General features: G+C 46.2%; 21 non-coding genes across 21 annotated transcripts; all 21 read right to left on the bottom strand.

Annotated features, from left to right (window-relative positions):
* Window positions 1-157: 157 nt before the first annotated feature.
* trnav-aac (transfer RNA valine (anticodon AAC)) lies at window positions 158-230 on the bottom strand. Its single transcript has one exon. It is a non-coding gene; the product is annotated as a tRNA-Val (tRNA).
* Window positions 231-1,137: 907 nt separating this feature from the next.
* On the bottom strand, window positions 1,138-1,210 carry trnar-acg (transfer RNA arginine (anticodon ACG)). The gene has a single exon. It is a non-coding gene; the product is annotated as a tRNA-Arg (tRNA).
* A 1,454-nt stretch (window positions 1,211-2,664) lies between these two features.
* trnav-aac (transfer RNA valine (anticodon AAC)) lies at window positions 2,665-2,737 on the bottom strand. Its single transcript has one exon. It is a non-coding gene; the product is annotated as a tRNA-Val (tRNA).
* Window positions 2,738-3,644: 907 nt separating this feature from the next.
* Window positions 3,645-3,717, bottom strand: trnar-acg (transfer RNA arginine (anticodon ACG)). The gene has a single exon. It is a non-coding gene; the product is annotated as a tRNA-Arg (tRNA).
* Window positions 3,718-6,152: 2,435 nt separating this feature from the next.
* Window positions 6,153-6,225, bottom strand: trnar-acg (transfer RNA arginine (anticodon ACG)). The gene has a single exon. It is a non-coding gene; the product is annotated as a tRNA-Arg (tRNA).
* Window positions 6,226-7,680: 1,455 nt separating this feature from the next.
* Window positions 7,681-7,753, bottom strand: trnav-aac (transfer RNA valine (anticodon AAC)). Its single transcript has one exon. It is a non-coding gene; the product is annotated as a tRNA-Val (tRNA).
* A 907-nt stretch (window positions 7,754-8,660) lies between these two features.
* trnar-acg (transfer RNA arginine (anticodon ACG)) lies at window positions 8,661-8,733 on the bottom strand. Its single transcript has one exon. It is a non-coding gene; the product is annotated as a tRNA-Arg (tRNA).
* Window positions 8,734-10,188: 1,455 nt separating this feature from the next.
* On the bottom strand, window positions 10,189-10,261 carry trnav-aac (transfer RNA valine (anticodon AAC)). The gene has a single exon. It is a non-coding gene; the product is annotated as a tRNA-Val (tRNA).
* A 907-nt stretch (window positions 10,262-11,168) lies between these two features.
* trnar-acg (transfer RNA arginine (anticodon ACG)) lies at window positions 11,169-11,241 on the bottom strand. Its single transcript has one exon. It is a non-coding gene; the product is annotated as a tRNA-Arg (tRNA).
* Window positions 11,242-12,696: 1,455 nt separating this feature from the next.
* On the bottom strand, window positions 12,697-12,769 carry trnav-aac (transfer RNA valine (anticodon AAC)). The gene has a single exon. It is a non-coding gene; the product is annotated as a tRNA-Val (tRNA).
* Window positions 12,770-13,676: 907 nt separating this feature from the next.
* On the bottom strand, window positions 13,677-13,749 carry trnar-acg (transfer RNA arginine (anticodon ACG)). Its single transcript has one exon. It is a non-coding gene; the product is annotated as a tRNA-Arg (tRNA).
* Window positions 13,750-15,203: 1,454 nt separating this feature from the next.
* trnav-aac (transfer RNA valine (anticodon AAC)) lies at window positions 15,204-15,276 on the bottom strand. The gene has a single exon. It is a non-coding gene; the product is annotated as a tRNA-Val (tRNA).
* A 907-nt stretch (window positions 15,277-16,183) lies between these two features.
* On the bottom strand, window positions 16,184-16,256 carry trnar-acg (transfer RNA arginine (anticodon ACG)). Its single transcript has one exon. It is a non-coding gene; the product is annotated as a tRNA-Arg (tRNA).
* A 1,455-nt stretch (window positions 16,257-17,711) lies between these two features.
* trnav-aac (transfer RNA valine (anticodon AAC)) lies at window positions 17,712-17,784 on the bottom strand. Its single transcript has one exon. It is a non-coding gene; the product is annotated as a tRNA-Val (tRNA).
* Window positions 17,785-18,691: 907 nt separating this feature from the next.
* On the bottom strand, window positions 18,692-18,764 carry trnar-acg (transfer RNA arginine (anticodon ACG)). Its single transcript has one exon. It is a non-coding gene; the product is annotated as a tRNA-Arg (tRNA).
* Window positions 18,765-20,219: 1,455 nt separating this feature from the next.
* Window positions 20,220-20,292, bottom strand: trnav-aac (transfer RNA valine (anticodon AAC)). Its single transcript has one exon. It is a non-coding gene; the product is annotated as a tRNA-Val (tRNA).
* A 907-nt stretch (window positions 20,293-21,199) lies between these two features.
* Window positions 21,200-21,272, bottom strand: trnar-acg (transfer RNA arginine (anticodon ACG)). Its single transcript has one exon. It is a non-coding gene; the product is annotated as a tRNA-Arg (tRNA).
* Window positions 21,273-22,727: 1,455 nt separating this feature from the next.
* trnav-aac (transfer RNA valine (anticodon AAC)) lies at window positions 22,728-22,800 on the bottom strand. Its single transcript has one exon. It is a non-coding gene; the product is annotated as a tRNA-Val (tRNA).
* Window positions 22,801-23,707: 907 nt separating this feature from the next.
* On the bottom strand, window positions 23,708-23,780 carry trnar-acg (transfer RNA arginine (anticodon ACG)). Its single transcript has one exon. It is a non-coding gene; the product is annotated as a tRNA-Arg (tRNA).
* A 1,455-nt stretch (window positions 23,781-25,235) lies between these two features.
* Window positions 25,236-25,308, bottom strand: trnav-aac (transfer RNA valine (anticodon AAC)). Its single transcript has one exon. It is a non-coding gene; the product is annotated as a tRNA-Val (tRNA).
* Window positions 25,309-26,215: 907 nt separating this feature from the next.
* Window positions 26,216-26,288, bottom strand: trnar-acg (transfer RNA arginine (anticodon ACG)). The gene has a single exon. It is a non-coding gene; the product is annotated as a tRNA-Arg (tRNA).
* Between the last annotated feature and the right edge of the window lie 131 nt (window positions 26,289-26,419).

Here is a 26,419-nt window from a genome sequence, read left to right as displayed (position 1 = left end):
TTATGTTTTGCTTGAAGTGGAAGTTAAATTGAGAATGCAGGGCTTTCGTAAATAACCACAACCAGACGGGTGCATGCATTTTGCTATTCCTCGTTGATGAAGACCAGTTACGAGTTTGCGGCAATAGTCAGCAACAGACTAAACTGGAAGTTCGAGATGTTTCTGCCCGGTTTCGAACCGGGGACTTTTCGCGTGTTAGGCGAATGTGATAACCACTACACTACAGAAACAGCTGGCAATCAACGGACGTGTACAATGTGCAACCTCACTGTGTTGCTGCAGATTCGCATGGTGAGGCTGAGAGGCTAGGCCACTTATTACAAGACGACTGCTGTTTCTTTCAAAAACAGATGTTTCAACATATAAAACCACGAGATGTAGAAATTAGATCGAACTTAACATGATCTGCGTTAACTTCACAGGGACGTGACCCAACTAATCCACAGAGCCAAAGTGGAGAATTGAACTGACTGGAGAGCTGCATCTTAACGCTGACCTCCCGGACCTCGGCCTCCTGAAATGTTCCAAAGAAGCTCAACAAACACTCGAGGAACAGCAGCGCATCTTTCCACTGGGCTCAATACAGCTTTCACACTCATAGTGTGTGCAACCGTCTCACACTGTAAATGCTGCCCCCATTCTGTGTGTACTACCATCGCAGATTTGGGTTTGAATCTTGTTTCCACTTCGTCTTTGTATCCGGGCGGTAGTTGCTGAGAGCTGGCACAGACACAGCGGCTGGAATGGCCTCATACTGTGGTGTAATTATTCTCTCATTCGATGCTCACCTCACTCTGTGGCCAGGGAACCCTAGGCCTTTTCTCATTTAATCTCTCCTGACTTGCACCCTGTCAGAGCGCTTTCCTGTTATTCTGTTTGCTCCCACCGGGATTTGACTTGGTTAAAACGTCCGACATTTCTAACCCGTCCCGGTTTTAATGAAAAGTGATGGTGAAAGACGAGCTGTGTTGTCTTGTCGACAAATGCCGCCTGACTCGCTGAGTTGTTCCAGTATCTTCCGCAGATGTCGGATCAACTTTCGATACGAGAATTGAAGACGTTCTGCTCACTTTGCTCTGCATCAAGAATCAGCTGTCCCACCCAGTGAGTTAAAGCGCACGCCAAAAGTTCGAATTTCGAGCCAGCCAGGAGTCGAACCTGGAATCTCCTGATTCGTAGTCAGACGCGTTATCCATTGCGCTACTGGCCCAGCCGGGTGAATGCATTTTGCTATTCCTTGTTGAGCCTCTGTGGCGCATTCGGCGGGATTCATTCACATTGGGTTTCCTTTGAGAAGCTGAGCTCACACAGCAGGGAACCAATACGTTCCCGAGACAATCAAGACATTTTCTAAAAGCTTGTCTATGTGTGGATATTCACTTACTTCTATTGACTTATTCCAGTAGATTCAGGCAGCTCTCTGTATGTTTCATTTTATTCAGTTCAACAACATCAGACTGTGTAACCTCTCTTCCCCCTCCACCATCTGCTTCTTCCCCCTCCACCATCTGTATCCATCATCTTATTTTAATTCCTTGCATTGATATGTTTTACCCTCAGCATTGCCCCCCTCCCCCAGCCCATACCATCCTACTTGAGCAATCTGATCCCTGTCGCCAATTGTTCGCTGACACACTGCTTACTTCCTGCGATTAACACATTCTGATCTCTTGAGGCGCCACTATCAGCACCTTGATTAGCCTCATTTACATTCCCTTTTTCTTTCTGTCCGAGACATTTTCGTCATTTTCCACCTATTGCTGACCACTCTATCGAGGCCCAATAGGGCACGCCAACCCCGCCCCATCCACATTAGTCTGAATCTGACCCCATTTCCAGTTCTCCAGCTTTGACAAAGAGTCACCCAGGCCCGGAACGACCGCTGCCATCTCGCTCCACAGAGGCTGTCAGTCCTGCTGAGATTGTCCAGTATGTTCTGTTTTTGTTTCAGAATGAAGCATCCGCAGTAAGTTGCATTTGTCGTTCAATTAGACATGTTTGAGATGGTGAATAAGTATGTTTATCTGCATTTGTAAATGCATGAAATTCTGTTGTGGATGAACTAGCTCCGAATATCCAAAATAGGAAGGTCCTTTTCTTCTCATTGCCTGTCGAAAATTCAGTGCTTGTTACTTAATGTGGAATTTATTTCAGTGGCTCATGAGAGACTAAACCTCATAATCCTCGAACATACGAGATGGGGGAACAAAAGTACTTTGTGCAAACATTCCTCACACAACATGAGAAGCACTTGATGTTTCTACCCGGTATGGCCCCGGGGACCTTTCGCATGTTAGGGGAATGTGCTAACCACTACACTACAGAAACCGCTGGCGGTGCAGTAATCAATGGACTTGTGCAATGTTCAACCTCGCTGTGTTGCTGCAGCTTCTCATGGTTCGTCTGAGAGGCCATGTCACTTATTACAAGAAGACAGCCGTTTCTTTAAAACCGATGTCTCAACTTATAAAACAATCAGGAATCGAACTTTACAGAACTGAAGATAAGTTATGTTTTGCTTGAAGGGAAGTTAAATTGAGAAGGCAGGGCTTTCGAAAATAACCACAACCAGACGGGTGCATGCATTTTGCTATTTCTCGTTGATGAAGACCAGTTACGAGATTGCGGCAATAGTCAGCAACAGACTAAACTGGCAATACGAGATGTTTCTGCCCGGTTTCGAACCGGGGACCTTTCGCGTGTTAAGCGAATGTGATAACCACTACACTACAGAAACAGCTGGCAATCAACGGACGTGTACAATGTGCAACCTCACTGTGTTGCTGCAGATTCGCATGGTAAGGCTGAGAGGCTAGGCCACTTATTACAAGTCGACTGCTGTTTCTTTCAAAAACAGATGTTTCAACATATAAAACCACGAGATGTAGAAATTAGATCGAACTTAACATGATCTGCGTTAACTTCACAGGGACGTGACCCATCTAATCTACAGAGCCAAAGTGGAGAATTGAACTGACTGGAGAGCTGCATCTTAACGCTGACCTTCCGGACCTCGGCCTCCTGAAATGTTCCAAAGAAGCTCAACAAACACTCGAGGAACAGCAGCGCATCTTTCCACTGGGCTCAATACAGCTTTCACACTCATAGTGTGTGCAACCGTCTCACACTGTAAATGCTGCCCCCATTCTGTGTGTACTACCATCGCAGATTTGGGTTTGAATCTTGTTTCCACTTCGTCTTTGTATCCGGGCGGTAGTTGCTGAGAGCTGGCACAGACACAGCGGCTGGAATGGCCTCATACTGTGGTGTAATTATTCTCTCATTCGATGCTCACCTCACTCTGTGGCCAGGGAACCCTAGGCCTTTTCTCATTTAATCTCTCCTGACTTGCACCCTGTCAGAGCGCTTTCCTGTTATTCTGTTTGCTCCCACCGTTATTTGACTTGGTTAAAACGTCCGACATTTCTAACCCGTCCCGGTTTTAATGAAAAGTGATGGTGAAAGACGAGCTGTGTTGTCCTGTCGACAAATGCCGCCTGACTCGCTGAGTTGTTCCAGTATCTTCCGCAGATGTCGGATCAACTTTCGATACGAGAATTGAAGACGTTCTGCTCACTTTGCTCTGCATCAAGAATCAGCTGTCCCACCCAGTGAGTTAAAGCGCACGCCAAAAGTTCGAATTTCGAGCCAGCCAGGAGTCGAACCTGGAATCTCCTGATTCGTAGTCAGACGCGTTATCCATTGCGCCACTGGCCCAGCCGGGTGAATGCATTTTGCTATTCCTTGTTGAGCCTCTGTGGCGCATTCGGCGGGATTCATTCACATTGGGTTTCCTTTGAGAAGCTGAGCTCACACAGCAGGGAACCAATACGTTCCCGAGACAATCAAGACATTTTCTAAAAGCTTGTCTATGTGTGGATATTCACTTACTTCTATTGACTTATTCCAGTAGATTCAGGCAGCTCTCTGTATGTTTCATTTTATTCAGTTCAACAACATCAGACTGTGTAACCTCTCTTCCCCCTCCACCATCTGCTTCTTCCCCCTCCAACATCTGTATCCATCATCTTATTTTAATTCCTTGCATTGATATGTTTTACCCTCAGCATTGCCCCCCTCCCCCAGCCCATACCATCCTACTTGAGCAATCTGATCCCTGTCGCCAATTGTTCGCTGACACACTGCTTACTTTCTGCGATTAACACATTCTGATCTCTTGAGGCGCCACTATCAGCACCTTGATTAGCCTCATTTACATTCCCTTTTTCTTTCTGTCCGAGACATTTTCGTCATTTTCCACCTATTGCTGACCACTCTATCGAGGCCCAATAGGGCACGCCAACCCCGCCCCATCCACATTAGTCTGAATCTGACCCCATTTCCAGTTCTCCAGCTTTGACAAAGAGTCACCCAGGCCCGGAACGACCGCTGCCATCTCGCTCCACAGAGGCTGTCAGTCCTGCTGAGATTGTCCAGTATGTTCCGTTTTTGTTTCAGAATGAAGCATCCGCAGTAAGTTGCATTTGTCGTTCATTTAGACATGTTTGAGATGGTGAATAAGTATGTTTATCTGCATTTGTAAATGCATGAAATTCTGTTGTGGATGAACTAGCTCCGAATATCCAAAATAGGAAGGTCCTTTTCTTCTCATTGCCTGTCGAAAATTCAGTGCTTGTTACTTAATGTGGAATTTATTTCAGTGGCTCATGAGAGACTAAACCTCATAATCCTCGAACATACGAGATGGGGGAACAAAAGTACTTTGTGCAAACATTCCTCACACAACATGAGAAGCACTTGATGTTTCTACCCGGTATGGCCCCGGGGACCTTTCGCATGTTAGGGGAATGTGCTAACCACTACACTACAGAAACCGCTGGCGGTGCAGTAATCAATGGCCTTGTGCAATGTTCAACCTCACTGTGTTGCTGCAGCTTCTCATGGTTCGTCTGAGAGGCCATGTCACTTATTACAAGAAGACAGCCGTTTCTTTAAAACCGATGTCTCAACTTATAAAACAATCAGGAATCGAACTTTACAGAACTGAAGATAAGTTATGTTTTGCTTGAAGTGGAAGTTAAATTGAGAAGGCAGGGCTTTCGAAAATAACCACAACCAGACGGGTGCATGCATTTTGCTATTTCTCGTTGATGAAGACCAGTTACGAGATTGCGGCAATAGTCAGCAACAGACTAAACTGGAAATACGAGATGTTTCTGCCCGGTTTCGAACAGGACACTTTTCGCGTGTTAGGCGAATGTGATAACCACTACACTACAGAAACAGCTGGCAATCAACGGACGTGTACAATGTGCAACCTCACTGTGTTGCTGCAGATTCGCATGGTGAGGCTGAGAGGCTAGGCCACTTATTACAAGTCGACTGCTGTTTCTTTCAAAAACAGATGTTTCAACATATAAAACCACGAGATGTAGAAATTAGATCGAACTTAACATGATCTGCGTTAACTTCACAGGGACGTGACCCAACTAATCCACAGAGCCAAAGTGGAGAATTGAACTGACTGGAGAGCTGCATCTTAACGCTGACCTCCCGGACCTCGGCCTCCTGAAATGTTCCAAAGAAGCTCAACAAACACTCGAGGAACAGCAGCGCATCTTTCCACTGGGCTCAATACAGCTTTCACACTCATAGTGTGTGCAACCGTCTCACACTGTAAATGCTGCCCCCATTCTGTGTGTACTACCATCGCAGATTTGGGTTTGAATCTTGTTTCCACTTCGTCTTTGTATCCGGGCGGTAGTTGCTGAGAGCTGGCACAGACACAGCGGCTGGAATGGCCTCATACTGTGGTGTAATTATTCTCTCATTCGATGCTCACCTCACTCTGTGGCCAGGGAACCCTAGGCCTTTTCTCATTTAATCTCTCCTGACTTGCACCCTGTCAGAGCGCTTTCCTGTTATTCTGTTTGCTCCCACCGGGATTTGACTTGGTTAAAACGTCCGACATTTCTAACCCGTCCCGGTTTTAAAGAAAAGTGATGGTGAAAGACGAGCTGTGTTGTCCTGTCGACAAATCCCGCCTGACTCGCTGAGTTGTTCCAGTATCTTCCGCAGATGTCGGATCAACTTTCGATACGAGAATTGAAGACGTTCTGCTCACTTTGCTCTGCATCAAGAATCAGCTGTCCCACCCAGTGAGTTAAAGCGCACGCCAAAAGTTCGAATTTCGAGCCAGCCAGGAGTCGAACCTGGAATCTCCTGATTCGTAGTCAGACGCGTTATCCATTGCGCCACTGGCCCAGCCGGGTGAATGCATTTTGCTATTCCTTGTTGAGCCTCTGTGGCGCATTCGGCGGGATTCATTCACATTGGGTTTCCTTTGAGAAGCTGAGCTCACACAGCAGGGAACCAATACGTTCCCGAGACAATCAAGACATTTTCTAAAAGCTTGTCTATGTGTGGATATTCACTTACTTCTATTGACTTATTCCAGTAGATTCAGGCAGCTCTCTGTATGTTTCATTTTATTCAGTTCAACAACATCAGACTGTGTAACCTCTCTTCCCCCTCCACCATCTGCTTCTTCCCCCTCCACCATCTGTATCCATCATCTTATTTTAATTCCTTGCATTGATATGTTTTACCCTCAGCATTGCCCCCCTCCCCCAGCCCATACCATCCTACTTGAGCAATCTGATCCCTGTCGCCAATTGTTCGCTGACACACTGCTTACTTTCTGCGATTAACACATTCTGATCTCTTGAGGCGCCACTATCAGCACCTTGATTAGCCTCATTTACATTCCCTTTTTCTTTCTGTCCGAGACATTTTCGTCATTTTCCACCTATTGCTGACCACTCTATCGAGGCCCAATAGGGCACGCCAACCCCGCCCCATCCACATTAGTCTGAATCTGACCCCATTTCCAGTTCTCCAGCTTTGACAAAGAGTCACCCAGGCCCGGAACGACCGCTGCCATCTCGCTCCACAGAGGCTGTCAGTCCTGCTGAGATTGTCCAGTATGTTCCGTTTTTGTTTCAGAATGAAGCATCCGCAGTAAGTTGCATTTGTCGTTCATTTAGACATGTTTGAGATGGTGAATAAGTATGTTTATCTGCATTTGTAAATGCATGAAATTCTGTTGTGGATGAACTAGCTCCGAATATCCAAAATAGGAAGGTCCTTTTCTTCTCATTGCCTGTCGAAAATTCAGTGCTTGTTACTTAATGTGGAATTTATTTCAGTGGCTCATGAGAGACTAAACCTCATAATCCTCGAACATACGAGATGGGGGAACAAAAGTACTTTGTGCAAACATTCCTCACACAACATGAGAAGCACTTGATGTTTCTACCCGGTATGGCCCCGGGGACCTTTCGCATGTTAGGGGAATGTGCTAACCACTACACTACAGAAACCGCTGGCGGTGCAGTAATCAATGGCCTTGTGCAATGTTCAACCTCACTGTGTTGCTGCAGCTTCTCATGGTTCGTCTGAGAGGCCATGTCACTTATTACAAGAAGACAGCCGTTTCTTTAAAACCGATGTCTCAACTTATAAAACAATCAGGAATCGAACTTTACAGAACTGAAGATAAGTTATGTTTTGCTTGAAGTGGAAGTTAAATTGAGAAGGCAGGGCTTTCGAAAATAACCACAACCAGACGGGTGCATGCATTTTGCTATTTCTCGTTGATGAAGACCAGTTACGAGATTGCGGCAATAGTCAGCAACAGACTAAACTGGAAATACGAGATGTTTCTGCCCGGTTTCGAACAGGGGACTTTTCGCGTGTTAGGCGAATGTGATAACCACTACACTACAGAAACAGCTGGCAATCAACGGACGTGTACAATGTGCAACCTCACTGTGTTGCTGCAGATTCGCATGGTGAGGCTGAGAGGCTAGGCCACTTATTACAAGTCGACTGCTGTTTCTTTCAAAAACAGATGTTTCAACATATAAAACCACGAGATGTAGAAATTAGATCGAACTTAACATGATCTGCGTTAACTTCACAGGGACGTGACCCAACTAATCCACAGAGCCAAAGTGGAGAATTGAACTGACTGGAGAGCTGCATCTTAACGCTGACCTCCCGGACCTCGGCCTCCTGAAATGTTCCAAAGAAGCTCAACAAACACTCGAGGAACAGCAGCGCATCTTTCCACTGGGCTCAATACAGCTTTCACACTCATAGTGTGTGCAACCGTCTCACACTGTAAATGCTGCCCCCATTCTGTGTGTACTACCATCGCAGATTTGGGTTTGAATCTTGTTTCCACTTCGTCTTTGTATCCGGGCGGTAGTTGCTGAGAGCTGGCACAGACACAGCGGCTGGAATGGCCTCATACTGTGGTGTAATTATTCTCTCATTCGATGCTCACCTCACTCTGTGGCCAGGGAACCCTAGGCCTTTTCTCATTTAATCTCTCCTGACTTGCACCCTGTCAGAGCGCTTTCCTGTTATTCTGTTTGCTCCCACCGGGATTTGACTTGGTTAAAACGTCCGACATTTCTAACCCGTCCCGGTTTTAATGAAAAGTGATGGTGAAAGACGAGCTGTGTTGTCCTGTCGACAAATCCCGCCTGACTCGCTGAGTTGTTCCAGTATCTTCCGCAGATGTCGGATCAACTTTCGATACGAGAATTGAAGACGTTCTGCTCACTTTGCTCTGCATCAAGAATCAGCTGTCCCACCCAGTGAGTTAAAGCGCACGCCAAAAGTTCGAATTTCGAGCCAGCCAGGAGTCGAACCTGGAATCTCCTGATTCGTAGTCAGACGCGTTATCCATTGCGCCACTGGCCCAGCCGGGTGAATGCATTTTGCTATTCCTTGTTGAGCCTCTGTGGCGCATTCGGCGGGATTCATTCACATTGGGTTTCCTTTGAGAAGCTGAGCTCACACAGCAGGGAACCAATACGTTCCCGAGACAATCAAGACATTTTCTAAAAGCTTGTCTATGTGTGGATATTCACTTACTTCTATTGACTTATTCCAGTAGATTCAGGCAGCTCTCTGTATGTTTCATTTTATTCAGTTCAACAACATCAGACTGTGTAACCTCTCTTCCCCCTCCACCATCTGCTTCTTCCCCCTCCACCATCTGTATCCATCATCTTATTTTAATTCCTTGCATTGATATGTTTTACCCTCAGCATTGCCCCCCTCCCCCAGCCCATACCATCCTACTTGAGCAATCTGATCCCTGTCGCCAATTGTTCGCTGACACACTGCTTACTTTCTGCGATTAACACATTCTGATCTCTTGAGGCGCCACTATCAGCACCTTGATTAGCCTCATTTACATTCCCTTTTTCTTTCTGTCCGAGACATTTTCGTCATTTTCCACCTATTGCTGACCACTCTATCGAGGCCCAATAGGGCACGCCAACCCCGCCCCATCCACATTAGTCTGAATCTGACCCCATTTCCAGTTCTCCAGCTTTGACAAAGAGTCACCCAGGCCCGGAACGACCGCTGCCATCTCGCTCCACAGAGGCTGTCAGTCCTGCTGAGATTGTCCAGTATGTTCCGTTTTTGTTTCAGAATGAAGCATCCGCAGTAAGTTGCATTTGTCGTTCATTTAGACATGTTTGAGATGGTGAATAAGTATGTTTATCTGCATTTGTAAATGCATGAAATTCTGTTGTGGATGAACTAGCTCCGAATATCCAAAATAGGAAGGTCCTTTTCTTCTCATTGCCTGTCGAAAATTCAGTGCTTGTTACTTAATGTGGAATTTATTTCAGTGGCTCATGAGAGACTAAACCTCATAATCCTCGAACATACGAGATGGGGGAACAAAAGTACTTTGTGCAAACATTCCTCACACAACATGAGAAGCACTTGATGTTTCTACCCGGTATGGCCCCGGGGACCTTTCGCATGTTAGGGGAATGTGCTAACCACTACACTACAGAAACCGCTGGCGGTGCAGTAATCAATGGACTTGTGCAATGTTCAACCTCGCTGTGTTGCTGCAGCTTCTCATGGTTCGTCTGAGAGGCCATGTCACTTATTACAAGAAGACAGCCGTTTCTTTAAAACCGATGTCTCAACTTATAAAACAATCAGGAATCGAACTTTACAGAACTGAAGATAAGTTATGTTTTGCTTGAAGTGGAAGTTAAATTGAGAATGCAGGGCTTTCGAAAATAACCACAACCAGACGGGTGCATGCATTTTGCTATTTCTCGTTGATGAAGACCAGTTACGAGATTGCGGCAATAGTCAGCAACAGACTAAACTGGAAATACGAGATGTTTCTGCCCGGTTTCGAACCGGGGACCTTTCGCGTGTTAAGCGAATGTGATAACCACTACACTACAGAAACAGCTGGCAATCAACGGACGTGTACAATGTGCAACCTCACTGTGTTGCTGCAGATTCGCATGGTGAGGCTGAGAGGCTAGGCCACTTATTACAAGTCGACTGCTGTTTCTTTCAAAAACAGATGTTTCAACATATAAAACCACGAGATGTAGAAATTAGATCGAACTTAACATGATCTGCGTTAACTTCACAGGGACGTGACCCATCTAATCTACAGAGCCAAAGTGGAGAATTGAACTGACTGGAGAGCTGCATCTTAACGCTGACCTTCCGGACCTCGGCCTCCTGAAATGTTCCAAAGAAGCTCAACAAACACTCGAGGAACAGCAGCGCATCTTTCCACTGGGCTCAATACAGCTTTCACACTCATAGTGTGTGCAACCGTCTCACACTGTAAATGCTGCCCCCATTCTGTGTGTACTACCATCGCAGATTTGGGTTTGAATCTTGTTTCCACTTCGTCTTTGTATCCGGGCGGTAGTTGCTGAGAGCTGGCACAGACACAGCGGCTGGAATGGCCTCATACTGTGGTGTAATTATTCTCTCATTCGATGCTCACCTCACTCTGTGGCCAGGGAACCCTAGGCCTTTTCTCATTTAATCTCTCCTGACTTGCACCCTGTCAGAGCGCTTTCCTGTTATTCTGTTTGCTCCCACCGGAATTTGACTTGGTTAAAACGTCCGACATTTCTAACCCGTCCCGGTTTTAATGAAAAGTGATGGTGAAAGACGAGCTGTGTTGTCCTGTCGACAAATGCCGCCTGACTCGCTGAGTTGTTCCAGTATCTTCCGCAGATGTCGGATCAACTTTCGATACGAGAATTGAAGACGTTCTGCTCACTTTGCTCTGCATCAAGAATCAGCTGTCCCACCCAGTGAGTTAAAGCGCACGCCAAAAGTTCGAATTTCGAGCCAGCCAGGAGTCGAACCTGGAATCTCCTGATTCGTAGTCAGACGCGTTATCCATTGCGCCACTGGCCCAGCCGGGTGAATGCATTTTGCTATTCCTTGTTGAGCCTCTGTGGCGCATTCGGCGGGATTCATTCACATTGGGTTTCCTTTGAGAAGCTGAGCTCACACAGCAGGGAACCAATACGTTCCCGAGACAATCAAGACATTTTCTAAAAGCTTGTCTATGTGTGGATATTCACTTACTTCTATTGACTTATTCCAGTAGATTCAGGCAGCTCTCTGTATGTTTCATTTTATTCAGTTCAACAACATCAGACTGTGTAACCTCTCTTCCCCCTCCACCATCTGCTTCTTCCCCCTCCACCATCTGTATCCATCATCTTATTTTAATTCCTTGCATTGATATGTTTTACCCTCAGCATTGCCCCCCTCCCCCAGCCCATACCATCCTACTTGAGCAATCTGATCCCTGTCGCCAATTGTTCGCTGACACACTGCTTACTTTCTGCGATTAACACATTCTGATCTCTTGAGGCGCCACTATCAGCACCTTGATTAGCCTCATTTACATTCCCTTTTTCTTTCTGTCCGAGACATTTTCGTCATTTTCCACCTATTGCTGACCACTCTATCGAGGCCCAATAGGGCACGCCAACCCCGCCCCATCCACATTAGTCTGAATCTGACCCCATTTCCAGTTCTCCAGCTTTGACAAAGAGTCACCCAGGCCCGGAACGACCGCTGCCATCTCGCTCCACAGAGGCTGTCAGTCCTGCTGAGATTGTCCAGTATGTTCCGTTTTTGTTTCAGAATGAAGCATCCGCAGTAAGTTGCATTTGTCGTTCATTTAGACATGTTTGAGATGGTGAATAAGTATGTTTATCTGCATTTGTAAATGCATGAAATTCTGTTGTGGATGAACTAGCTCCGAATATCCAAAATAGGAAGGTCCTTTTCTTCTCATTGCCTGTCGAAAATTCAGTGCTTGTTACTTAATGTGGAATTTATTTCAGTGGCTCATGAGAGACTAAACCTCATAATCCTCGAACATACGAGATGGGGGAACAAAAGTACTTTGTGCAAACATTCCTCACACAACATGAGAAGCACTTGATGTTTCTACCCGGTATGGCCCCGGGGACCTTTCGCATGTTAGGGGAATGTGCTAACCACTACACTACAGAAACCGCTGGCGGTGCAGTAATCAATGGACTTGTGCAATGTTCAACCTCACTGTGTTGCTGCAGCTTCTCATGGTTCGTCTGAGAGGCCATGTCACTTATTACAAGAAGACAGCCGTTTCTTTAAAACCGATGTCTCAACTTATAAAACAATCAGGAATCGAACTTTACAGAACTGAAGATAAGTTATGTTTTGCTTGAAGTGGAAGTTAAATTGAGAAGGCAGGGCTTTCGAAAATAACCACAACCAGACGGGTGCATGCATTTTGCTATTTCTCGTTGATGAAGACCAGTTACGAGATTGCGGCAATAGTCAGCAACAGACTAAACTGGAAATACGAGATGTTTCTGCCCGGTTTCGAACCGGGGACCTTTCGCGTGTTAGGCGAATGTGATAACCACTACACTACAGAAACAGCTGGCAATCAACGGACGTGTACAATGTGCAACCTCACTGTGTTGCTGCAGATTCGCATGGTGAGGCTGAGAGGCTAGGCCACTTATTACAAGTCGACTGCTGTTTCTTTCAAAAACAGATGTTTCAACATATAAAACCACGAGATGTAGAAATTAGATCGAACTTAACATGATCTGCGTTAACTTCACAGGGACGTGACCCATCTAATCTACAGAGCCAAAGTGGAGAATTGAACTGACTGGAGAGCTGCATCTTAACGCTGACCTCCCGGACCTCGGCCTCCTGAAATGTTCCAAAGAAGCTCAACAAACACTCGAGGAACAGCAGCGCATCTTTCCACTGGGCTCAATACAGCTTTCACACTCATAGTGTGTGCAACCGTCTCACACTGTAAATGCTGCCCCCATTCTGTGTGTACTACCATCGCAGATTTGGGTTTGAATCTTGTTTCCACTTCGTCTTTGTATCCGGGCGGTAGTTGCTGAGAGCTGGCACAGACACAGCGGCTGGAATGGCCTCATACTGTGGTGTAATTATTCTCTCATTCGATGCTCACCTCACTCTGTGGCCAGGGAACCCTAGGCCTTTTCTCATTTAATCTCTCCTGACTTGCACCCTGTCAGAGCGCTTTCCTGTTATTCTGTTTGCTCCCACCGGGATTTGACTTGGTTAAAACGTCCGACATTTCTAACCCGTCCCGGTTTTAATGAAAAGTGATGGTGAAAGACGAGCTGTGTTGTCCTGTCGACAAATGCCGCCTGACTCGCTGAGTTGTTCCAGTATCTTCCGCAGATGTCGGATCAACTTTCGATACGAGAATTGAAGACGTTCTGCTCACTTTGCTCTGCATCAAGAATCAGCTGTCCCACCCAGTGAGTTAAAGCGCACGCCAAAAGTACGAATTTCGAGCCAGCCAGGAGTCGAACCTGGAATCTCCTGATTCGTAGTCAGACGCGTTATCCATTGCGCCACTGGCCCAGCCGGGTGAATGCATTTTGCTATTCCTTGTTGAGCCTCTGTGGCGCATTCGGCGGGATTCATTCACATTGGGTTTCCTTTGAGAAGCTGAGCTCACACAGCAGGGAACCAATACGTTCCCGAGACAATCAAGACATTTTCTAAAAGCTTGTCTATGTGTGGATATTCACTTACTTCTATTGACTTATTCCAGTAGATTCAGGCAGCTCTCTGTATGTTTCATTTTATTCAGTTCAACAACATCAGACTGTGTAACCTCTCTTCCCCCTCCACCATCTGCTTCTTCCCCCTCCACCATCTGTATCCATCATCTTATTTTAATTCCTTGCATTGATATGTTTTACCCTCAGCATTGCCCCCCTCCCCCAGCCCATACCATCCTACTTGAGCAATCTGATCCCTGTCGCCAATTGTTCGCTGACACACTGCTTACTTTCTGCGATTAACACATTCTGATCTCTTGAGGCGCCACTATCAGCACCTTGATTAGCCTCATTTACATTCCCTTTTTCTTTCTGTCCGAGACATTTTCGTCATTTTCCACCTATTGCTGACCACTCTATCGAGGCCCAATAGGGCACGCCAACCCCGCCCCATCCACATTAGTCTGAATCTGACCCCATTTCCAGTTCTCCAGCTTTGACAAAGAGTCACCCAGGCCCGGAACGACCGCTGCCATCTCGCTCCACAGAGGCTGTCAGTCCTGCTGAGATTGTCCAGTATGTTCCGTTTTTGTTTCAGAATGAAGCATCCGCAGTAAGTTGCATTTGTCGTTCATTTAGACATGTTTGAGATGGTGAATAAGTATGTTTATCTGCATTTGTAAATGCATGAAATTCTGTTGTGGATGAACTAGCTCCGAATATCCAAAATAGGAAGGTCCTTTTCTTCTCATTGCCTGTCGAAAATTCAGTGCTTGTTACTTAATGTGGAATTTATTTCAGTGGCTCATGAGAGACTAAACCTCATAATCCTCGAACATACGAGATGGGGGAACAAAAGTACTTTGTGCAAACATTCCTCACACAACATGAGAAGCACTTGATGTTTCTACCCGGTATGGCCCCGGGGACCTTTCGCATGTTAGGGGAATGTGCTAACCACTACACTACAGAAACCGCTGGCGGTGCAGTAATCAATGGACTTGTGCAATGTTCAACCTCGCTGTGTTGCTGCAGCTTCTCATGGTTCGTCTGAGAGGCCATGTCACTTATTACAAGAAGACAGCCGTTTCTTTAAAACCGATGTCTCAACTTATAAAACAATCAGGAATCGAACTTTACAGAACTGAAGATAAGTTATGTTTTGCTTGAAGGGAAGTTAAATTGAGAAGGCAGGGCTTTCGAAAATAACCACAACCAGACGGGTGCATGCATTTTGCTATTTCTCGTTGATGAAGACCAGTTACGAGATTGCGGCAATAGTCAGCAACAGACTAAACTGGAAATACGAGATGTTTCTGCCCGGTTTCGAACCGGGGACCTTTCGCGTGTTAAGCGAATGTGATAACCACTACACTACAGAAACAGCTGGCAATCAACGGACGTGGACAATGTGCAACCTCACTGTGTTGCTGCAGATTCGCATGGTAAGGCTGAGAGGCTAGGCCACTTATTACAAGTCGACTGCTGTTTCTTTCAAAAACAGATGTTTCAACATATAAAACCACGAGATGTAGAAATTAGATCGAACTTAACATGATCTGCGTTAACTTCACAGGGACGTGACCCATCTAATCTACAGAGCCAAAGTGGAGAATTGAACTGACTGGAGAGCTGCATCTTAACGCTGACCTTCCGGACCTCGGCCTCCTGAAATGTTCCAAAGAAGCTCAACAAACACTCGAGGAACAGCAGCGCATCTTTCCACTGGGCTCAATACAGCTTTCACACTCATAGTGTGTGCAACCGTCTCACACTGTAAATGCTGCCCCCATTCTGTGTGTACTACCATCGCAGATTTGGGTTTGAATCTTGTTTCCACTTCGTCTTTGTATCCGGGCGGTAGTTGCTGAGAGCTGGCACAGACACAGCGGCTGGAATGGCCTCATACTGTGGTGTAATTATTCTCTCATTCGATGCTCACCTCACTCTGTGGCCAGGGAACCCTAGGCCTTTTCTCATTTAATCTCTCCTGACTTGCACCCTGTCAGAGCGCTTTCCTGTTATTCTGTTTGCTCCCACCGGGATTTGACTTGGTTAAAACGTCCGACATTTCTAACCCGTCCCGGTTTTAATGAAAAGTGATGGTGAAAGACGAGCTGTGTTGTCCTGTCGACAAATGCCGCCTGACTCGCTGAGTTGTTCCAGTATCTTCCGCAGATGTCGGATCAACTTTCGATACGAGAATTGAAGACGTTCTGCTCACTTTGCTCTGCATCAAGAATCAGCTGTCCCACCCAGTGAGTTAAAGCGCACGCCAAAAGTTCGAATTTCGAGCCAGCCAGGAGTCGAACCTGGAATCTCCTGATTCGTAGTCAGACGCGTTATCCATTGCGCCACTAGCCCAGCCGGGTGCATGCATTTTGCTATTCCTTGTTGAGCCTCTGTGGCGCATTCGGCGGGATTCATTCACATTGGGTTTCCTTTGAGAAGCTGAGCTCACACAGCAGGGAACCAATACGTTCCCGAGACAATCAAGACATTTTCTAAAAGCTTGTCTATGTGTGGATATTCACTTACTTCTATTGACTTATTCCAGTAGATTCAGGCAGCTCTCTGTATGTTTCATTTTATTCAGTTCAACAACATCAGACTGTGTAACCTCTCTTCCCCCTCCACCATCTGCTTCTTCCCCCTCCACCATCTGTATCCATCATCTTATTTTAATTCCTTGCATTGATATGTTTTACCCTCAGCATTGCCCCCCTCCCCCAGCCCATACCATCCTACTTGAGCAATCTGATCCCTGTCGCCAATTGTTCGCTGACACACTGCTTACTTTCTGCGATTAACACATTCTGATCTCTTGAGGCGCCACTATCAGCACCTTGATTAGCCTCATTTACATTCCCTTTTTCTTTCTGTCCGAGACATTTTCGTCATTTTCCACCTATTGCTGACCACTCTATCGAGGCCCAATAGGGCACGCCAACCCCGCCCCATCCACATTAGTCTGAATCTGACCCCATTTCCAGTTCTCCAGCTTTGACAAAGAGTCACCCAGGCCCGGAACGACCGCTGCCATCTCGCTCCACAGAGGCTGTCAGTCCTGCTGAGATTGTCCAGTATGTTCCGTTTTTGTTTCAGAATGAAGCATCCGCAGTAAGTTGCATTTGTCGTTCATTTAGACATGTTTGAGATGGTGAATAAGTATGTTTATCTGCATTTGTAAATGCATGAAATTCTGTTGTGGATGAACTAGCTCCGAATATCCAAAATAGGAAGGTCCTTTTCTTCTCATTGCCTGTCGAAAATTCAGTGCTTGTTACTTAATGTGGAATTTATTTCAGTGGCTCATGAGAGACTAAACCTCATAATCCTCGAACATACGAGATGGGGGAACAAAAGTACTTTGTGCAAACATTCCTCACACAACATGAGAAGCACTTGATGTTTCTACCCGGTATGGCCCCGGGGACCTTTCGCATGTTAGGGGAATGTGCTAACCACTACACTACAGAAACCGCTGGCGGTGCAGTAATCAATGGACTTGTGCAATGTTCAACCTCACTGTGTTGCTGCAGCTTCTCATGGTTCGTCTGAGAGGCCATGTCACTTATTACAAGAAGACAGCCGTTTCTTTAAAACCGATGTCTCAACTTATAAAACAATCAGGAATCGAACTTTACAGAACTGAAGATAAGTTATGTTTTGCTTGAAGTGGAAGTTAAATTGAGAAGGCAGGGCTTTCGAAAATAACCACAACCAGACGGGTGCATGCATTTTGCTATTTCTCGTTGATGAAGACCAGTTACGAGATTGCGGCAATAGTCAGCAACAGACTAAACTGGAAATACGAGATGTTTCTGCCCGGTTTCGAACCGGGGACCTTTCGCGTGTTAGGCGAATGTGATAACCACTACACTACAGAAACAGCTGGCAATCAACGGACGTGTACACTGTGCAACCTCACTGTGTTGCTGCAGATTCGCATGGTGAGGCTGAGAGGCTAGGCCACTTATTACAAGTCGACTGCTGTTTCTTTCAAAAACAGATGTTTCAACATATAAAACCACGAGATGTAGAAATTAGATCGAACTTAACATGATCTGCGTTAACTTCACAGGGACGTGACCCATCTAATCTACAGAGCCAAAGTGGAGAATTGAACTGACTGGAGAGCTGCATCTTAACGCTGACCTTCCGGACCTCGGCCTCCTGAAATGTTCCAAAGAAGCTCAACAAACACTCGAGGAACAGCAGCGCATCTTTCCACTGGGCTCAATACAGCTTTCACACTCATAGTGTGTGCAACCGTCTCACACTGTAAATGCTGCCCCCATTCTGTGTGTACTACCATCGCAGATTTGGGTTTGAATCTTGTTTCCACTTCGTCTTTGTATCCGGGCGGTAGTTGCTGAGAGCTGGCACAGACACAGCGGCTGGAATGGCCTCATACTGTGGTGTAATTATTCTCTCATTCGATGCTCACCTCACTCTGTGGCCAGGGAACCCTAGGCCTTTTCTCATTTAATCTCTCCTGACTTGCACCCTGTCAGAGCGCTTTCCTGTTATTCTGTTTGCTCCCACCGGGATTTGACTTGGTTAAAACGTCCGACATTTCTAACCCGTCCCGGTTTTAATGAAAAGTGATGGTGAAAGACGAGCTGTGTTGTCCTGTCGACAAATGCCGCCTGACTCGCTGAGTTGTTCCAGTATCTTCCGCAGATGTCGGATCAACTTTCGATACGAGAATTGAAGACGTTCTGCTCACTTTGCTCTGCATCAAGAATCAGCTGTCCCACCCAGTGAGTTAAAGCGCACGCCAAAAGTTCGAATTTCTAGCCAGCCAGGAGTCGAACCTGGAATCTCCTGATTCGTAGTCAGACGCGTTATCCATTGCGCCACTGGCCCAGCCGGGTGAATGCATTTTGCTATTCCTTGTTGAGCCTCTGTGGCGCATTCGGCGGGATTCATTCACATTGGGTTTCCTTTGAGAAGCTGAGCTCACACAGCAGGGAACCAATACGTTCCCGAGACAATCAAGACATTTTCTAAAAGCTTGTCTATGTGTGGATATTCACTTACTTCTATTGACTTATTCCAGTAGATTCAGGCAGCTCTCTGTATGTTTCATTTTATTCAGTTCAACAACATCAGACTGTGTAACCTCTCTTCCCCCTCCACCATCTGCTTCTTCCCCCTCCACCATCTGTATCCATCATCTTATTTTAATTCCTTGCATTGATATGTTTTACCCTCAGCATTGCCCCCCTCCCCCAGCCCATACCATCCTACTTGAGCAATCTGATCCCTGTCGCCAATTGTTCGCTGACACACTGCTTACTTTCTGCGATTAACACATTCTGATCTCTTGAGGCGCCACTATCAGCACCTTGATTAGCCTCATTTACATTCCCTTTTTCTTTCTGTCCGAGACATTTTCGTCATTTTCCACCTATTGCTGACCACTCTATCGAGGCCCAATAGGGCACGCCAACCCCGCCCCATCCACATTAGTCTGAATCTGACCCCATTTCCAGTTCTCCAGCTTTGACAAAGAGTCACCCAGGCCCGGAACGACCGCTGCCATCTCGCTCCACAGAGGCTGTCAGTCCTGCTGAGATTGTCCAGTATGTTCCGTTTTTGTTTCAGAATGAAGCATCCGCAGTAAGTTGCATTTGTCGTTCATTTAGACATGTTTGAGATGGTGAATAAGTATGTTTATCTGCATTTGTAAATGCATGAAATTCTGTTGTGGATGAACTAGCTCCGAATATCCAAAATAGGAAGGTCCTTTTCTTCTCATTGCCTGTCGAAAATTCAGTGCTTGTTACTTAATGTGGAATTTATTTCAGTGGCTCATGAGAGACTAAACCTCATAATCCTCGAACATACGAGATGGGGGAACAAAAGTACTTTGTGCAAACATTCCTCACACAACATGAGAAGCACTTGATGTTTCTACCCGGTATGGCCCCGGGGACCTTTCGCATGTTAGGGGAATGTGCTAACCACTACACTACAGAAACCGCTGGCGGTGCAGTAATCAATGGCCTTGTGCAATGTTCAACCTCACTGTGTTGCTGCAGCTTCTCATGGTTCGTCTGAGAGGCCATGTCACTTATTACAAGAAGACAGCCGTTTCTTTAAAACCGATGTCTCAACTTATAAAACAATCAGGAATCGAACTTTACAGAACTGAAGATAAGTTATGTTTTGCTTGAAGTGGAAGTTAAATTGAGAAGGCAGGGCTTTCGAAAATAACCACAACCAGACGGGTGCATGCATTTTGCTATTTCTCGTTGATGAAGACCAGTTACGAGATTGCGGCAATAGTCAGCAACAGACTAAACTGGAAATACGAGATGTTTCTGCCCGGTTTCGAACAGGGGACTTTTCGCGTGTTAGGCGAATGTGATAACCACTACACTACAGAAACAGCTGGCAATCAACGGACGTGTACAATGTGCAACCTCACTGTGTTGCTGCAGATTCGCATGGTGAGGCTGAGAGGCTAGGCCACTTATTACAAGTCGACTGCTGTTTCTTTCAAAAACAGATGTTTCAACATATAAAACCACGAGATGTAGAAATTAGATCGAACTTAACATGATCTGCGTTAACTTCACAGGGACGTGACCCAACTAATCCACAGAGCCAAAGTGGAGAATTGAACTGACTGGAGAGCTGCATCTTAACGCTGACCTCCCGGACCTCGGCCTCCTGAAATGTTCCAAAGAAGCTCAACAAACACTCGAGGAACAGCAGCGCATCTTTCCACTGGGCTCAATACAGCTTTCACACTCATAGTGTGTGCAACCGTCTCACACTGTAAATGCTGCCCCCATTCTGTGTGTACTACCATCGCAGATTTGGGTTTGAATCTTGTTTCCACTTCGTCTTTGTATCCGGGCGGTAGTTGCTGAGAGCTGGCACAGACACAGCGGCTGGAATGGCCTCATACTGTGGTGTAATTATTCTCTCATTCGATGCTCACCTCACTCTGTGGCCAGGGAACCCTAGGCCTTTTCTCATTTAATCTCTCCTGACTTGCACCCTGTCAGAGCGCTTTCCTGTTATTCTGTTTGCTCCCACCGGGATTTGACTTGGTTAAAACGTCCGACATTTCTAACCCGTCCCGGTTTTAATGAAAAGTGATGGTGAAAGACGAGCTGTGTTGTCCTGTCGACAAATCCCGCCTGACTCGCTGAGTTGTTCCAGTATCTTCCGCAGATGTCGGATCAACTTTCGATACGAGAATTGAAGACGTTCTGCTCACTTTGCTCTGCATCAAGAATCAGCTGTCCCACCCAGTGAGTTAAAGCGCACGCCAAAAGTTCGAATTTCGAGCCAGCCAGGAGTCGAACCTGGAATCTCCTGATTCGTAGTCAGACGCGTTATCCATTGCGCCACTGGCCCAGCCGGGTGAATGCATTTTGCTATTCCTTGTTGAGCCTCTGTGGCGCATTCGGCGGGATTCATTCACATTGGGTTTCCTTTGAGAAGCTGAGCTCACACAGCAGGGAACCAATACGTTCCCGAGACAATCAAGACATTTTCTAAAAGCTTGTCTATGTGTGGATATTCACTTACTTCTATTGACTTATTCCAGTAGATTCAGGCAGCTCTCTGTATGTTTCATTTTATTCAGTTCAACAACATCAGACTGTGTAACCTCTCTTCCCCATCCACCATCTGCTTCTTCCCCCTCCACCATCTGTATCCATCATCTTATTTTAATTCCTTGCATTGATATGTTTTACCCTCAGCATTGCCCCCCTCCCCCAGCCCATACCATCCTACTTGAGCAATCTGATCCCTGTCGCCAATTGTTCGCTGACACACTGCTTACTTTCTGCGATTAACACATTCTGATCTCTTGAGGCGCCACTATCAGCACCTTGATTAGCCTCATTTACATTCCCTTTTTCTTTCTGTCCGAGACATTTTCGTCATTTTCCACCTATTGCTGACCACTCTATCGAGGCCCAATAGGGCACGCCAACCCCGCCCCATCCACATTAGTCTGAATCTGACCCCATTTCCAGTTCTCCAGCTTTGACAAAGAGTCACCCAGGCCCGGAACGACCGCTGCCATCTCGCTCCACAGAGGCTGTCAGTCCTGCTGAGATTGTCCAGTATGTTCCGTTTTTGTTTCAGAATGAAGCATCCGCAGTAAGTTGCATTTGTCGTTCATTTAGACATGTTTGAGATGGTGAATAAGTATGTTTATCTGCATTTGTAAATGCATGAAATTCTGTTGTGGATGAACTAGCTCCGAATATCCAAAATAGGAAGGTCCTTTTCTTCTCATTGCCTGTCGAAAATTCAGTGCTTGTTACTTAATGTGGAATTTATTTCAGTGGCTCATGAGAGACTAAACCTCATAATCCTCGAACATACGAGATGGGGGAACAAAAGTACTTTGTGCAAACATTCCTCACACAACATGAGAAGCACTTGATGTTTCTACCCGGTATGGCCCCGGGGACCTTTCGCATGTTAGGGGAATGTGCTAACCACTACACTACAGAAACCGCTGGCGGTGCAGTAATCAATGGCCTTGTGCAATGTTCAACCTCACTGTGTTGCTGCAGCTTCTCATGGTTCGTCTGAGAGGCCATGTCACTTATTACAAGAAGACAGCCGTTTCTTTAAAACCGATGTCTCAACTTATAAAACAATCAGGAATCGAACTTTACAGAACTGAAGATAAGTTATGTTTTGCTTGAAGTGGAAGTTAAATTGAGAAGGCAGGGCTTTCGAAAATAACCACAACCAGACGGGTGCATGCATTTTGCTATTTCTCGTTGATGAAGACCAGTTACGAGATTGCGGCAATAGTCAGCAACAGACTAAACTGGAAATACGAGATGTTTCTGCCCGGTTTCGAACAGGGGACTTTTCGCGTGTTAGGCGAATGTGATAACCACTACACTACAGAAACAGCTGGCAATCAACGGACGTGTACAATATGCAACCTCACTGTGTTGCTGCAGATTCGCATGGTGAGGCTGAGAGGCTAGGCCACTTATTACAAGTCGACTGCTGTTTCTTTCAAAAACAGATGTTTCAACATATAAAACCACGAGATGTAGAAATTAGATCGAACTTAACATGATCTGCGTTAACTTCACAGGGACGTGACCCAACTAATCCACAGAGCCAAAGTGGAGAATTGAACTGACTGGAGAGCTGCATCTTAACGCTGACCTCCCGGACCTCGGCCTCCTGAAATGTTCCAAAGAAGCTCAACAAACACTCGAGGAACAGCAGCGCATCTTTCCACTGGGCTCAATACAGCTTTCACACTCATAGTGTGTGCAACCGTCTCACACTGTAAATGCTGCCCCCATTCTGTGTGTACTACCATCGCAGATTTGGGTTTGAATCTTGTTTCCACTTCGTCTTTGTATCCGGGCGGTAGTTGCTGAGAGCTGGCACAGACACAGCGGCTGGAATGGCCTCATACTGTGGTGTAATTATTCTCTCATTCGATGCTCACCTCACTCTGTGGCCAGGGAACCCTAGGCCTTTTCTCATTTAATCTCTCCTGACTTGCACCCTGTCAGAGCGCTTTCCTGTTATTCTGTTTGCTCCCACCGGGATTTGACTTGGTTAAAACGTCCGACATTTCTAACCCGTCCCGGTTTTAATGAAAAGTGATGGTGAAAGACGAGCTGTGTTGTCCTGTCGACAAATCCCGCCTGACTCGCTGAGTTGTTCCAGTATCTTCCGCAGATGTCGGATCAACTTTCGATACGAGAATTGAAGACGTTCTGCTCACTTTGCTCTGCATCAAGAATCAGCTGTCCCACCCAGTGAGTTAAAGCGCACGCCAAAAGTTCGAATTTCGAGCCAGCCAGGAGTCGAACCTGGAATCTCCTGATTCGTAGTCAGACGCGTTATCCATTGCGCCACTGGCCCAGCCGGGTGAATGCATTTTGCTATTCCTTGTTGAGCCTCTGTGGCGCATTCGGCGGGATTCATTCACATTGGGTTTCCTTTGAGAAGCTGAGCTCACACAGCAGGGAACCAATACGTTCCCGAGACAATCAAGACATTTTCTAAAAGCTTGTCTATGTGTGGATATTCACTTACTTCTATTGACTTATTCCAGTAGATTCAGGCAGCTCTCTGTATGTTTCATTTTATTCAGTTCAACAACATCAGACTGTGTAACCTCTCTTCCCCCTCCACCATCTGCTTCTTCCCCCTCCACCATCTGTATCCATCATCTTATTTTAATTCCTTGCATTGATATGTTTTACCCTCAGCATTGCCCCCCTCCCCCAGCCCATACCATCCTACTTGAGCAATCTGATCCCTGTCGCCAATTGTTCGCTGACACACTGCTTACTTTCTGCGATTAACACATTCTGATCTCTTGAGGCGCCACTATCAGCACCTTGATTAGCCTCATTTACATTCCCTTTTTCTTTCTGTCCGAGACATTTTCGTCATTTTCCACCTATTGCTGACCACTCTATCGAGGCCCAATAGGGCACGCCAACCCCGCCCCATCCACATTAGTCTGAATCTGACCCCATTTCCAGTTCTCCAGCTTTGACAAAGAGTCACCCAGGCCCGGAACGACCGCTGCCATCTCGCTCCACAGAGGCTGTCAGTCCTGCTGAGATTGTCCAGTATGTTCCGTTTTTGTTTCAGAATGAAGCATCCGCAGTAAGTTGCATTTGTCGTTCATTTAGACATGTTTGAGATGGTGAATAAGTATGTTTATCTGCATTTGTAAATGCATGAAATTCTGTTGTGGATGAACTAGCTCCGAATATCCAAAATAGGAAGGTCCTTTTCTTCTCATTGCCTGTCGAAAATTCAGTGCTTGTTACTTAATGTGGAATTTATTTCAGTGGCTCATGAGAGACTAAACCTCATAATCCTCGAACATACGAGATGGGGGAACAAAAGTACTTTGTGCAAACATTCCTCACACAACATGAGAAGCACTTGATGTTTCTACCCGGTATGGCCCCGGGGACCTTTCGCATGTTAGGGGAATGTGCTAACCACTACACGACAGAAACCGCTGGCGGTGCAGTAATCAATGGCCTTGTGCAATGTTCAACCTCACTGTGTTGCTGCAGCTTCTCATGGTTCGTCTGAGAGGCCATGTCACTTATTACAAGAAGACAGCCGTTTCTTTAAAACCGATGTCTCAACTTATAAAACAATCAGGAATCGAACTTTACAGAACTGAAGATAAGTTATGTTTTGCTTGAAGTGGAAGTTAAATTGAGAAGGCAGGGCTTTCGAAAATAACCACAACCATACGGGTGCATGCATTTTGCTATTCCTCGTTGATGAAGACCAGTTACGAGATTGCGGCAATAGTCAGCAACAGACTAAACTGGAAATACGAGATGTTTCTGCCCGGTTTCGAACAGGGGACTTTTCGCGTGTTAGGCGAATGTGATAACCACTACACTACAGAAACAGCTGGCAACCAACGGACGTGTACAATGTGCAACCTCACTGTGTTGCTGCAGATTCGCATGGTGAGGCTGAGAGGCTAGGCCACTTATTACAAGTCGACTGCTGTTTCTTTCAAAAACAGATGTTTCAACATATAAAACCACGAGATGTAGAAATTAGATCGAACTTAACATGATCTGCGTTAACTTCACAGGGACGTGACCCAACTAATCCACAGAGCCAAAGTGGAGAATTGAACTGACTGGAGAGCTGCATCTTAACGCTGACCTCCCGGACCTCGGCCTCCTGAAATGTTCCAAAGAAGCTCAACAAACACTCGAGGAACAGCAGCGCATCTTTCCACTGGGCTCAATACAGCTTTCACACTCATAGTGTGTGCAACCGTCTCACACTGTAAATGCTGCCCCCATTCTGTGTGTACTACCATCGCAGATTTGGGTTTGAATCTTGTTTCCACTTCGTCTTTGTATCCGGGCGGTAGTTGCTGAGAGCTGGCACAGACACAGCGGCTGGAATGGCCTCATACTGTGGTGTAATTATTCTCTCATTCGATGCTCACCTCACTCTGTGGCCAGGGAACCCTAGGCCTTTTCTCATTTAATCTCTCCTGACTTGCACCCTGTCAGAGCGCTTTCCTGTTATTCTGTTTGCTCCCACCGGGATTTGACTTGGTTAAAACGTCCGACATTTCTAACCCGTCCCGGTTTTAATGAAAAGTGATGGTGAAAGACGAGCTGTGTTGTCCTGTCGACAAATCCCGCCTGACTCGCTGAGTTGTTCCAGTATCTTCCGCAGATGTCGGATCAACTTTCGATACGAGAATTGAAGACGTTCTGCTCACTTTGCTCTGCATCAAGAATCAGCTGTCCCACCCAGTGAGTTAAAGCGCACGCCAAAAGTTCGAATTTCGAGCCAGCCAGGAGTCGAACCTGGAATCTCCTGATTCGTAGTCAGACGCGTTATCCATTGCGCCACTGGCCCAGCCGGGTGAATGCATTTTGCTATTCCTTGTTGAGCCTCTGTGGCGCATTCGGCGGGATTCATTCACATTGGGTTTCCTTTGAGAAGCTGAGCTCACACAGCAGGGAACCAATACGTTCCCGAGACAATCA

This window comes from Scyliorhinus torazame, chromosome 5 (genome assembly GCF_047496885.1).
Source record: "Scyliorhinus torazame isolate Kashiwa2021f chromosome 5, sScyTor2.1, whole genome shotgun sequence".
NCBI lineage: Eukaryota > Metazoa > Chordata > Chondrichthyes > Carcharhiniformes > Scyliorhinidae > Scyliorhinus > Scyliorhinus torazame.
This window is presented reverse-complemented; position numbering and strand designations above follow the sequence as displayed.